At 39.4% G+C, this 12,851-nt stretch overlaps 1 pseudogene; it reads right to left on the reverse strand.

Annotated features, from left to right (window-relative positions):
• Nucleotides 1-2,977: 2,977 nt before the first annotated feature.
• The window catches only part of LOC149229344 (kinesin-like protein KIN-14C), a 30,471-nt pseudogene continuing 20,597 nt past the window's right edge, over nt 2,978-12,851 (reverse strand).

Raw genomic sequence — 12,851 nt, forward strand, 5'->3', positions numbered from 1 at the left:
AACATAAAACAAATCCTTTCAAAGAAAAAAACATGGAAACATAGGATAATAGTACCCGATAAACTGTATATATTCTCATCTCGGAAATGCAAATGGTTCAACTTATATAAGAAAAACTTAAAATACAATATTGCAATTTTAAGTCCTTTCTTTTCAAAATTCAGAACCATTTCTCCATCTCGGAAAAGTAATTTATAATCTTAGTACAAAGAATAAAAATAAACCATTCCAACAACTTCTCAACAGAAACAAAAATAATGAACTAATCAAAAAATCATTGCAACAACTTTCTAAGCTTAGGATGAAGACTTCCCAATAGTAAGTTTTCACAATCTGTATATATCCAACAAGATAGTGAGCTTCAGACGATGCTTGGGCTTGATCCTCATCTGACTAGTAAAAATAGCAGTCTTGAGTGATGGTAGCATCTGAGTAGTGACATTAGAAATAAATCAGATAAGTGACCATTGAATATGTGGCCTAACCAAGAACTTCCAATGATGTTCAAGGTCTAATTTAGATAATTTCTCAATCATTTCAATCATTCTGGTACTCTGTTCCTACCATGGCTTTAGTAATGTCTTGCATCTGGCATTGAATCTTTGGAGTATTTAGAGATAGTTTTTGATTTCATTAAGGTATCATTAATTGCTTTTATGATATAACTAGAAATATCCCGACCTTCATGTGCAATACCTTCAGCCTGCTTCATCTTGATTTCCCATTCTCTGAAAATTATGATTTTTTGAGTTTCATCCATTTTAGCAAGATTTGTAGCTCTGCCTTTGGCATTTTCTTTCCAGTTTATAAAATCATAAATTTTCCCATTCACTTCATCGAAATATTTTGTCATGTCATACAACTAATCAATCAATGAGTTTGCAGTTTTACATTGATCTTGAATCATCATAAGCTTATTGCAAAATAATTTTTGTTGATGCTTAAGCAAAGAATTTAATTCTTTGGCCTCTTTCTTGAATTATGTCAATTGAGGATTGACATGAAATTGTTCTATTTTCTCCTACATATTCTTAATTTGATCTTTCATTTGTACCTCTTTTTCATATTGTATCTTCAAGGAATCAAATTTCTGTTCTAACTCGGATACTTGATTCTGCCATTGTTCATTAATTTTATTTTTCTCAATATCAAGATTCTGCTCCAGTGAGATGATTCTTTCCTCTTTTTCCTGAAGCAGTTCTTGAATTTCTACATCTTTTTCAATGGTTGTCGAAGCATAGGCACCTATAAATTGAGTTAGATTTCCTAACTCTTCTGCTGGTGTTGTAGTGGAACCTTTCCATAGGACTTAAAAAGAAGAAATATTTTTGGGTACCAATGGTTGAGATTGTTCTAATTTCCTTTTATTCCTTCCCCTTTTTAACACAACATTATGCTGAGGAATGTAGAAAATGTCTAAAGGAGGTATTTATTCAATATTTATAGTTTCTTCTGCATTGGGAAAAGAAAGAATGATCTCAATGTCCTTTTGAGAAGAGGACTTATCAAAAGTCTCTCCTGAGTTTGTATCCTACTTAGAATTCTTCAAAGAGATATGAACATCATCATGTTGTAAAGTTGTTGTACTTTGAGACGTTGTATTCTGTTCATGAGTCTTTGAATTAAGAGTTTAAGTAAACACTTTCCATGCCTCATTTAACTTAGGATTAAAAATCAAATTCTTCGACTGGGATGAGTTATCACTTAGAATGAACCTCAAGGCTGAGAAGAGGCAATTCTGAGGTAACCACAAACCAAGCTTTCGATCTGGCATCTAGCTTGCCAGACCAGAGAGGGCTCTCTCTTTGCCAACAAGATGTGACTGCAATAAATGAAATTTTAGGCTAGCTATGGAGTGCGGGGATTTTTTTGAAGGGTTTTTGGGTTGAAACAGCAAGAGAAAGGATGTTTGGGCTATGAAGTCAAGGCCAATTTCTGCAGGCAAACTTGGGGCAAATTAAGTGCCATGTTCAGCCAGATAGAAGATTGCAAATGTGAGAAGAATAGGGGAGAAAGCTCGCTACCTTGCAGGCATCAAATAGGGGCTGGATCTGTAGTAATAGCTTTAAATGAACGAGAAACACAAGGTTTCTCAATAGAGCATCTAGTAAAGGATGAATTCTGCAAAGACAACCATTACATCTAACAGCAAAATCATTATGCAAGGAGCATCGTTATAGATGAATTCCTAACATATCTCTTATATAATGTTGTAACAAGGCAGAAAAACAAAATATGTAAGTGAATTACAGGAAAAACATACTAAACATCAACACTGTGATAATTCCCAGGTACAAAGGGTAGAAAACTGCTTTATTAAAATGATATTCAGGAAATTTTACACAGTGCCAAGCAGCCTCTCTACTGCCAAAATCGAACCTCTACATCTTCAAAAATCACCCTATATATACCCTTTTACATATTAACTATGATTTCCTGAACATAGAAATCAAAATAATTAAAACAAAAATCAAAATAAAATATTTGTTGTGGTCAAATTACATAAATTAAATTATAACTAAATAATTAATCATAATTAAATAATTTAATTAGACCTCATCAAAATAGATTTGCTGCAATCTTTGAACTGGAACTGCTGAAGATGTCATCGCTTGAAACCTGGAATGTTTTAACAACTGCTGATTTCAGCTCTGCCACCTGTTCATTGGAAAATTTGAATGTTGCCATCTATCCCCTTCAAAAACTCAGCACTGCTGATTTCATGGCTAAAACATTTGCCATCGGTTCCTAGAAATATTCGAATAATGCCACGTCTAATTATGATTCTCCATCACTATCATACCCAAAAACTGATGACACTTTGGAAATATCTTTTGCTTTCTTGGAGGCAACACTTGAAGAAGTCTTGGAAGGAGCAGCCTCGGTTGCAAAGCCAAACTTTCGTTGATCCTGCACTGGAAATAATAATGACAAAATTTTAATCCCTTGGAATATAACTCAAACACATTATGTTGGTTCATGTAATGACTGTGGGTTTTTCACGTCCAGTGTACTCCTTAAGCTTTGATATTGACAAAGCAACATCAATTAAAGGCTTCAATGTTGTTTGTGCATCCACGTCATGTTTAGAAACATCTGGCTCATATTGTTCCACATAAAGTCTAATTGTCGCGCTAGCTGAACCTGTGCTTGATAAGAGAAATATAATCCTAGATCCATGAGTGAAAACAAAGTGAATTCCATTGGATATAGAATCTGCATTTGCTCCAAGTTGATCCACAAAGATAGGCTTTGCATAGGCACCAGTTATGGCATGCATAGCATCGAATTTGAACTTGAAATCTGGTCGTGTTATGAAGGTCTTTATAAGTTCAAAATCAAAGACACTCTGTAGTAGCTCCTTATAATCAGAAATAGGATCAACAACTTCTACAGTAAAACTGCCAAACTTGGTAACTCCCAATCTAGACAAATCCACATCTGAAATGTTTGCCATCTTGATTTCCGAAATAGACAGAGTGTTGCCATATATCTTGTCAGTAATAGATTCAGGTGCAGGTTGTCCACTGCCGTAATTAAACTTGATACCCCAGTCATTTTCTGGTCCTCCAAGATTGTGGCTTGCACTCATAATAAAACCCCCATTAGCCTTATGTTTTCGGATAACTGCAGACACTGCAGGTGTTGACATTAGTCCATCCCTGCCGACAAGAATTTTTCCTACTCCATGACCTGCTACTATTTTTATGATGATCTGAGCAGCTTCCTTGTTGAAATAGCGTCCATCTCCACCTAGGACCAACAAATTTTGAAGCATCATATCCAATCTTGAATAAACCTCCAAACCAGAATCGTCCTCCAAGACTGCGATTCAATGCCCTTAATAGCCATGGTTTGTGTTTGGTACTTTCTTGTTCCCAACATCGTTGGAAATTATTGTAAATATTCTCAGCCTGATCCCATGTATTAGAGCCAGCGTGAGCAAAAGAGCAATGTGAGCCCAAGCGGGAACCTACAGAAATTTGTTTTTTAGAATGGCCCTATGCACAACGCCAAAGGGCTACGCGTAGCACCATAGTCCAGAAGCGCATTGCCATAGCCAGGAGCGCAGCGCTACACTCCAGATAGGTTTGATATCGATTTTTTACTTGGTTTCAATGTTTTTACTTGTGTGTGTTGTGGATGCAGGGGCGCTGAGATTAAGAGTTGGGCTGGGCCTTCGGTCCTAAGTTTGTCGCTATTAGAATTAGTACCTTGAGTATGGAGTCTTGACTCCTTGAATGTTTGTAAGCATTCAATCTCAATATCTTTCTTTGTAACAACATCCTTCAGTGTTGCAATCTGATCCTTAAGTTCCTTACTCTCCTTGTTGCTTCATGCAGCACCCAGCTCAACACCAGACATCCGTTCTGCAAATTTTAGTGTGCTTATTGTCTCAGAATAAGATTTGATATCTGGATTAAGTTGTACGAACATAAGTGTTTTTGCATGCCCACCTAAGGAATCCTGAAGAATTTGAGTAGGCTTGCTGTTACGATATGGTACATGAGCACTTTTGTTGGCTAAAGTAGATATGACATCCCCAAGAGCTAACAGAGATTTATTGATATGTTGTGCTTCTCTAAGTCTATCACCAGTAACTTCCGACCTATCAACCCTCTCGCTCCCAGCAAGGTCAACCAAATGAAGGCACCCATGAAGAATAGCTCCAGAAGACAAGTTTGTTCCTTGCACATGCACAGTCAAGACATTGTGAGAAAGACTACTATGTTCATTGAGAGCAGTACCACCTACTGCCCTGTTCTTTTGTCCAATTTTCATTAAATCTAAAACATCTGGTGTTGATTCAATAGGCAACATACTAGCATCAAGAACATTGAGGCCATTGGGTTGGGATATGCTTTGAATCACAAACCTTTTATTTGAACCTTCAATTGAAAGTAGATTGTGTACTTGCTCATTATTTATTTCTATCATTTGAACACCAACTTCATATAGAAATAAGTCTCTTATTTTTGTGAAATCTGAAAAAGATCATTTAATGCTCGGTAATTAACTCCCCAGTGGTCCTCTGATGATGAATTTGGACCAGTCATTGTAAAAGTATTTACGAAACCAGTTTGACCATATGCAAAGATGCAAACATGGTAACCATCTAGAACACACCAGATCAGCGGATGTGTGTCTATAAACACTTGCTCTTGAGATGCAAAAGGACCAAAGACTTTATTGAAGGTAAACATTCTTTGGGCTTCTTTTCCTTGTTTGTTGGGATTAACAATTAACCACTCTCCATTTTTACCCATGTAATCTACAGTAGTTTGGTTTCCAGACTAGCCTAGGAGAAAAGGCCTTGTTATCAGGAAATCTAGTGTCTATGCAGAGCTGCTAGTCCCACTAAGGCTAGTAGCTACCTTAGAAACAAAAAAACTAAAACCACTTTTGTTTTCCTTTATGAGAGATAGATAAGAGGGGAAAGAAGGGGATCAACCTCTGTCTTGCACTTGGTTCCTTGCTTGATTCCTCTCCCTTCTGATAGACCTTTGCCACTTGCTTCCTTGTTTACCCAGCTTCAAAGATTACCTATAGAATCAAAGCAGCATAACACTATCCAAGAATAAAGATCTACTATCATAAACAATATAGGACCAGATATATATTGACCACACAAATGCATATATCATCAATCATACAAGAATGTGGAGGAAAACTCGAATAGCTTTATTAATAATCAAGAATAGCAAAGAGGATTACAACCAATTGTTCTGACCCAGTGTCATCCTCTCAGCAAGAAATCCCTTCTTCACCTCATGAAAAGCTTAGATCACCCAACACTATGATGTTACACCAAGAAACCAGCAGCACTTCCTTACAAGATACAAAATTCCAGCCTCTGGATCTCTAGGATGAGGGATCCATATATAGATGTTTGCAAGGGGGGTGAGTCATCTTTTGAGATTTGATTAGTGTCCTCTCTCTGATAGTTCTTGATTCCACTTGGACATTGATGATCTCTTACTAATCCCTGGGCAAATGTAGAGAGAGAAGTGTCACAGGAGAAGTTTTTGGAAGATTCCATGATCCTCCACCTTGCAGATTGACCCTGCCATTTGTCCACTCTCGCCCATCACACCCCATAGAAGGGCTTTTTAGTATGCATCGCACCTCCCTTGTGTATTTAGGTGGGATGCAGCACACTTTGACCATGGAGCAGGTGAGATGGTCCAGTTTTGACCAGTTCTGAGCAGTTTTTCATGGAGAACTTCTGGGAGAAGATGCAATCAGTTGACCTTGTTCTTTTAGAGGTTGGAACAATACTTTTAGGGACTTAAGAGCCCTTGTTTTATGGACATTTATGATTGGGGTTGCAGTGCCCAAAAATGTCTATAACAGTTGCCCCCTAAAGCATGAGTTCATTAATCTGTTGATGTCGGGTGAAATGCTTTATCATGAGGATCTGAAGTTTTCTCAAGCTCGAAGGCGACCTGTAATAAGATACAATACAATACATTATCTTCATAATGTTTTCATGATATAGTTGAGGCGGGCATTCCCATGCTTAGCTTTATAAATTCATTTTAATGTACATAAGACAGACAATCGTCTGAGTGTAGACTGATGATTCTGGTAGAGCCACCATCCCTTAGGTTGGATGATTATCTGTGCAGTAATGATGTACATTTGATGTCTTTATTTTCCTGAATATATATTGCAACCCGAATGGATGAAACGAGATTCGGGGTCTTCAATCTCATTCGATCATCACTCAAAGTACAAGTCGATCCATGTGAGAGATGTTCTCGAGTCGAACATGGAAAGACATAGCCTAATTACCAGCCAATGATGTAAGTTGTTAACAGGCACGAGAGGAATCACCGATAATGATGATGACCCTCAAGGTACTACAGTACAATTCACGTGGTGTGAATAAGGTACTTGGCGTCAAACACCACGCAAAATCTTTCGGTCGAAGGCCATTGATGTAAACCTGTCGCCGGAAGTGAGAAACTTGCCATTGAGGCATGCAAGCTTCAAAGTACTGAAAGGGTTGTTCCTAGATCGGCTTCTCGGATAATGAGCTGTTGTCGACAAGAAGCGATCCATCATAGGAGGGCCTTAGTGAATCCCACATCAATGACACAGAACAGAGAAAATGATTTTAATGGAGGTGAAAACGATCTGGTGATATAAGGTTCAGGGTGGCAGTCATGAAAGGATGGAGCGTGAATGTATTGCAGTGGATGAGACACAGGTGAATTCTCTGAGCGACTTCTCTTGAACATATCGGCGACACTGACATTATGGATTGGTAGCGTTAACCCCAAATATGGATGGTGTGATGGACCCATGGTGATATGACCAGTGAACGAAACAACCCAACCTGACTCGGATGCGAAGTGAAAGTGTGATGTTCAAGAGTGACTTTCTACCAATAAAATTTCTTCAAGTTTTCTTCCCAATTTTTCCCCAGTCATTGCTGACCAGTACCTCTTTATTTTTGTCAATCTTGAGGAGGATAACATATGCTTGTTCTATAATTTTCCCTTCAGGCAAACCCATCGCTATGTTTTAACGAGCCTAGCGATAGTGAAACTAGCTCTTGTCTGTATGGACAAGTTTGTCGCTATTCGGTTTTAACAAGTTTAACAACAAAGATAACTCGGTCCTTTTCAATTTTAGAGAGTCTGAAAAAGGGACGTAAAGAAAAATCCAATAATCCTTTTTCGTCACATAATCCCTTAAGTCCGAAAAAGTATAAAACAATACAAAAGGGATGAATTTTCGGTATTTTTAATGAGCCGAACAAGACAAGTGCTCGATCTTTTTGTGTAATAATCCCTCAAGTCCAAAAAGATTAAAATTTAAAGGAGGGATAGCACTTCTGGTCACTTTAACGAGCTGGAGAGGCCAATTGCTCGGAAATCTTTTCATATTTTACAAGTAAGATGAAAAGAGCTTAAAGGAGACTTGTTTTTCGAGGAACGAGTGATAAATTCGGGTAGCAACTAATTCCAGGTAAGGTTTGGAATTTTCCAATCACGGCAGTGTCACAAGGGTGGCTAACAGGATCACTCTTTGCAGCTGTTCCTCAAAAAGGGTAAACAATTAAATGGAGGTGAATGATCAGCCAAAATAGAGTGGAGGTGATGATGAGAACACGACCAAGGCTTCAAAGGCTAATGATAATACATTCACAATGGTTATTTACCGGAAATTGGTTCATTTTTTAATGAGCTTAAACTCTGGGGGAACATTTGCTCATTGCTTATGTTTATTTTTTAACGAGCTTGAATTCCGCATTATAACTTCTCGAGGCGGGTTTATTTTTTAACGAGCTTTAACCCTGCAGTAACACTGCTCATGGCAGGTTTATTTTTTAATGAGCTTGAACCCTGCGGTAACACTGCTCATAATAAGTTTGCATGCCCCCAGCATAATAACGCAAATTGAGGTGCATGCCCCCCAAGCTTCATTGCATTCATCTCGATGGTTGGAATGAAGGTTTACTTTCGAGATCTTCGAAAGACTCGACTTTGATTTTACGAGATCATAATCAAAGACTCAATTTGGAAAGGGAGTTGTTTCATTTTTTAATGAGGTTGGCACAGTAAAAGAACTATCCTCATGACTCCTTGTTTCATTTTTTAACGAGGTCGACACGAGATAAGAACCGTCCTCGGTATCCACCATATTTACAGTATTTGATAGAAAATAAAAAACTGAAGGATGATTAAGGTTGCTGGAATAATCTTCGTGGTAATCCAGAAGATGGGAATGATGGTGGTGATTTTCCCATGGTGCCTCTCCTATCATCATTGACTGAATGATTCCTTTGTCTGTAGAATGTACATGTGACCAAGGATCTGAAGAGGTACCATATTCCTTAGACCTATCTATCCAAACACTCGATGAGCATTGATTTGGGTCTGCCCCCCAGGCCAAGAAAATTGATTGCTACAATATTTCTAAAATGGCAATGATCCATGCTGTCAAAATGTTCAGGAATCTTCCAAATCCATTAGATATAGAAGATTTCCTATTGCAGGTTTCCACTGTGGCCACTTCCGCCAGATTACTCGGAGGCGGTAGGGCAAAATTACCCATTAAGGCAGGGTCTTTTAGGAGGCCTACTCCGATATTTTGAAGCGAATGATTGCTTCCATGGATCATTGGAATGCTTCCCGTAACTTGTGAACTATTGGGGAGGAAAGTTTGTTGGTCGACGATTGTAATTCCTCCCTGAAAGGGAAATGCAATCTTCCTGAAGTAGGTCGACACAACTGCAGCCATGGCATATATCCAGGGCCTTCCCAGTAGGATGTTGTAATCGAGGTTTCCGTCGATTACTTCAACATCAATTTCTATTGTTTTGCCCCCTAGTTCAACTTGCAAGTTATTTAAAATCCCGTATGGAGTGTATGATCGTCTATCAAATGCTTTTAACATTGTTGATGATCGCAACAAGGGTGGTGAGCCTAAAGTTTTCTAGCAACTCATCAACATAATACATGTAGATGCCCCCTCATCAATAATTGTTCGATGAACAGTTTTGTTGAGGGCTTTCACTTGAATAAGGAAAGCTAGTTGAGCTGGTAACTGAGGGTCATATCCTTTGTGATTAAAGGATACAAGATTTGAATCCGTTAGCTCAATCCCACCTATTACTGATAATAGAGCCTGCTTTTGGGAGGGGCAATTTTGCGGTACCTCAATTGTCAACATAGCGGATGGCGATTGGGCCAGGTCCTCTACTATATTATAATTTTGTGCTACTTTGGCACGAGGATTAATTGTCGATTTGTGTACTACTCCCTTTGGCGGCTTTATCATTGGCTCAGGAATGATGGGTGGCACAACTTCGGTCAAAGTTGTTGTCGAACTACTAGGTTGTTCATTAGCCTTGTTATTTGACAGTTGTGGATTCCCGTAATCTTTATTCCTTGTCAAAGCATCATTTTGCTGCTTTGAGATAGACAACATAAGCACTTGGGATCAGGAAGCATTTTGATTAGCAACCATTTTGTTTCCCGGGTTTGGAAACGGATCAGTCAATACCGCTGAGGTTTTTGAACTCTTAAAGAGTTTCTTAACTTCAGCTTTATGTGGACAATCCCTTGTCCGATGATCCTCATCGCATATCTGACACTCCACAGGGGGTTTCCTTTGCCCAGAAGGGTTTTCAGAAAGTTTTTCAGGAGATGACTCATCCTACTTCTTCTTTCTCCCTTTCTTTTTCTTCTTGCCTCCTGGTTGCTTGGTTTCTTTTCCTTTTTCAGTTGAGATGGCATTTACTTCCGAGGCGAGAAGTTCATCTTTTGCATTTTGACTGGAAATCTTATGGGCCTTTTTAGATGTAGCCTTTGTTGATTTCATGTCTATCGTACCAATCACGCCATCGCTGGCATGAGAGTCATTGTTTGATTTAGGAGGAGGAGGAACGGAAAATTCTGGTCTGGGAGTGTCAGGTATTTTATCGTAGAGCCTGCCAGACTAAGTATAAATCAAGTCTAAATATTGCGCATGAGCAATAACTTGCTCTTCAGTGACGACTCCTCCTTTTGCCACATCTTTTATAATGGAAGGTAATAATGAATTGATAAACCATTCAGCTAAAAGTTGATCAGGAACGTACGTTTTTACCATTCTATGACGATGTCGCCACTCATGAATATGATCGGATATGTGAGTGGCCGTCGTTTGTTTGAAATTGGTAAGAAGTTCTGTTCCCGTTTCATACCTTATGGGTAACTGAAAATGGGTTAAAAAGGTTGTGGCTAGGGTACTGAAGTTATCAAACGAAGCTCTAGGTAATTCGATATACCATTTTTCTGCCGGACCAGTTAACGTTCTCTAAAAAAGGCGAAGCCTAATCGAATCATCGTTTAGGGTGTTTGATGAACACCACAGATGAAAGGTCATCACATGATTCGATGGGTCTTCACCCAGATTTCCATTAAATTTAGGAATATCTGACGGAAGTTTATGTGGAATCGCTGGCCACCAAGGGGCGTAAGCAATTGGATCGTTCGTTAGCCGATTTAGATCCAGTAACTCTAAAGTTGCCACGAAGGGTAACTGTTGATTCAGGTTTGGCAAAGCATACCTAGGATAAGATGGAATCGCCTGGGCAGTTGGTCTTTGCATACCAGCATAATGCATTTGATGCTGGTAACTTTGATAAGGTTGATGGGCATAACCATTGTAGAATGGTTGATTTTGACCGTTTTGAATATACGGCTGCCCATTATTTGCAAAGATTTGTTGCTCAGATCCTTGGTAAACTTGTTGGAATTGCGGTTGTTGATATTGCACCAGCCATGGTTGTGAAGCCATGTGTTGTTGTCCAATACTGACTGTTTGACCAAGATGAGGGGTAATTGTACCCGTTTGGGCCTGTGTCATTCCACTAGTTGGCGATTGTGGTTGAGTCGCAGGGATAAGAGGTTGTTGCATTACAACCTGAGAAACCTGAGGTTGGCATACAACAGGCAACGCTTGTACTTGCGACACCGTCATAATAGCCGGTGTAGTTGGTATATTTGACATAGGTAAACATTGTTGCATCGAGTATACAACTCTTGGTTATTGAGGCAGTATTGGCACCCAACCGCTAGATGTAATTCCAGCATAACCTGAATTTTGTTGTGAACTCTCGTATGGTTGTCCTCCTGGAGGAGACAATGAAAGGGTATATTGCCCCCCATACAGCGGTAATCCAGTACTTAAAGGAATGGCTTGCCCTTGAGGACTGGACTGCCCAAATTGACACCGTGAAGGATCAATTTGCTGAGACTCAACATAAGAGTTCCCGGATATTATTCCGGATGAACAAACGGGAACGGACCATACTGTCGAAATAGCCCCTGAGTGGGCCCCATCTAGTGATTGAGAGCTAGTTCGGACAGATGGTATACCGGCGAACATTGTTGGAGCGACAGTAGGAAGTTCTGTCGTCGTTGTGTCAGATGACACAGTCCTAGATGTCGACGGTTGTTCAGACATTTCTAGTCTATCCAAAAGATTTCCTAGCGATTCTACAGGAGCTTCCGATAACGATAGACTAATTTCTGATGAAGAAGGATATAGGGTGATCCCAACTCCAAATTGTGATGGAGTACTAGATGGAGGATCCTCCACAATCTCTTCTATAGCAATCAGACCAGGTGGAAGAGGTAGACCATTAGGTCCGTAAAATATTTCTGGTGCCGAAGAAGGTATAGAATCTGCAGCGACAGATGTTTGGGGAATAACACCTTCCGAATCAGCTGTAGATGGAGCTGGTTTAGTAATACAAGTGTTTACCTTCACACTAGGATCAGCTCTACTGTCCTTTGGTGGCTGCGGAACTTCTTCTGTAAAGGCAGGGATACCAGAAATGGTTGGAGTAACCAGAGTTTCCGATGGTGTTGGAACACTTGTTCTAACTTTACCAGGGGATTTGGAACCAGTTAAACGAGTTCGCTTCATCCGTAACAGTTTTGATTCTGGAGACAAAGACGGTTGACTCGTAAGCCTCCGCGAACGACGGGGTTTCAATTGACTTTCTTCCACGATTGCGGATTACTCGATCAACTAAAAATCAAGGGGAAATATGTTTCCGAATTAAATGAATTTTAGATGCTTTGACACAACTTGTTTTTCAATTTTTGAGAGTCAAGAAAAAACAAAAGATGACTCTAGTCGCCTTCGATTTTTAATGAGCTTGAAGTGACAAGTACTCAGATGGACCTTTTCCTTTAAGGAGTCTGAACAGGAACAAAAGAGACTACTCTGGAAATCTAGACAGAGGGATTACCAAACCAATCGCAAAACTGCAGAATACTTTTTATGGTACGGCAGTCAAACTTCCCGAACGCTGTGCTCAGTGCATTGTGATCGATAGGGTGGCA

This window comes from Pinus tabuliformis, chromosome J (genome assembly GCF_031772625.1).
Source record: "Pinus tabuliformis cultivar Carrire ecotype Pingquan chromosome J, CPIR1, whole genome shotgun sequence".
In the NCBI taxonomy this organism is placed as follows: Eukaryota; Viridiplantae; Streptophyta; class Pinopsida; order Pinales; family Pinaceae; genus Pinus; species Pinus tabuliformis.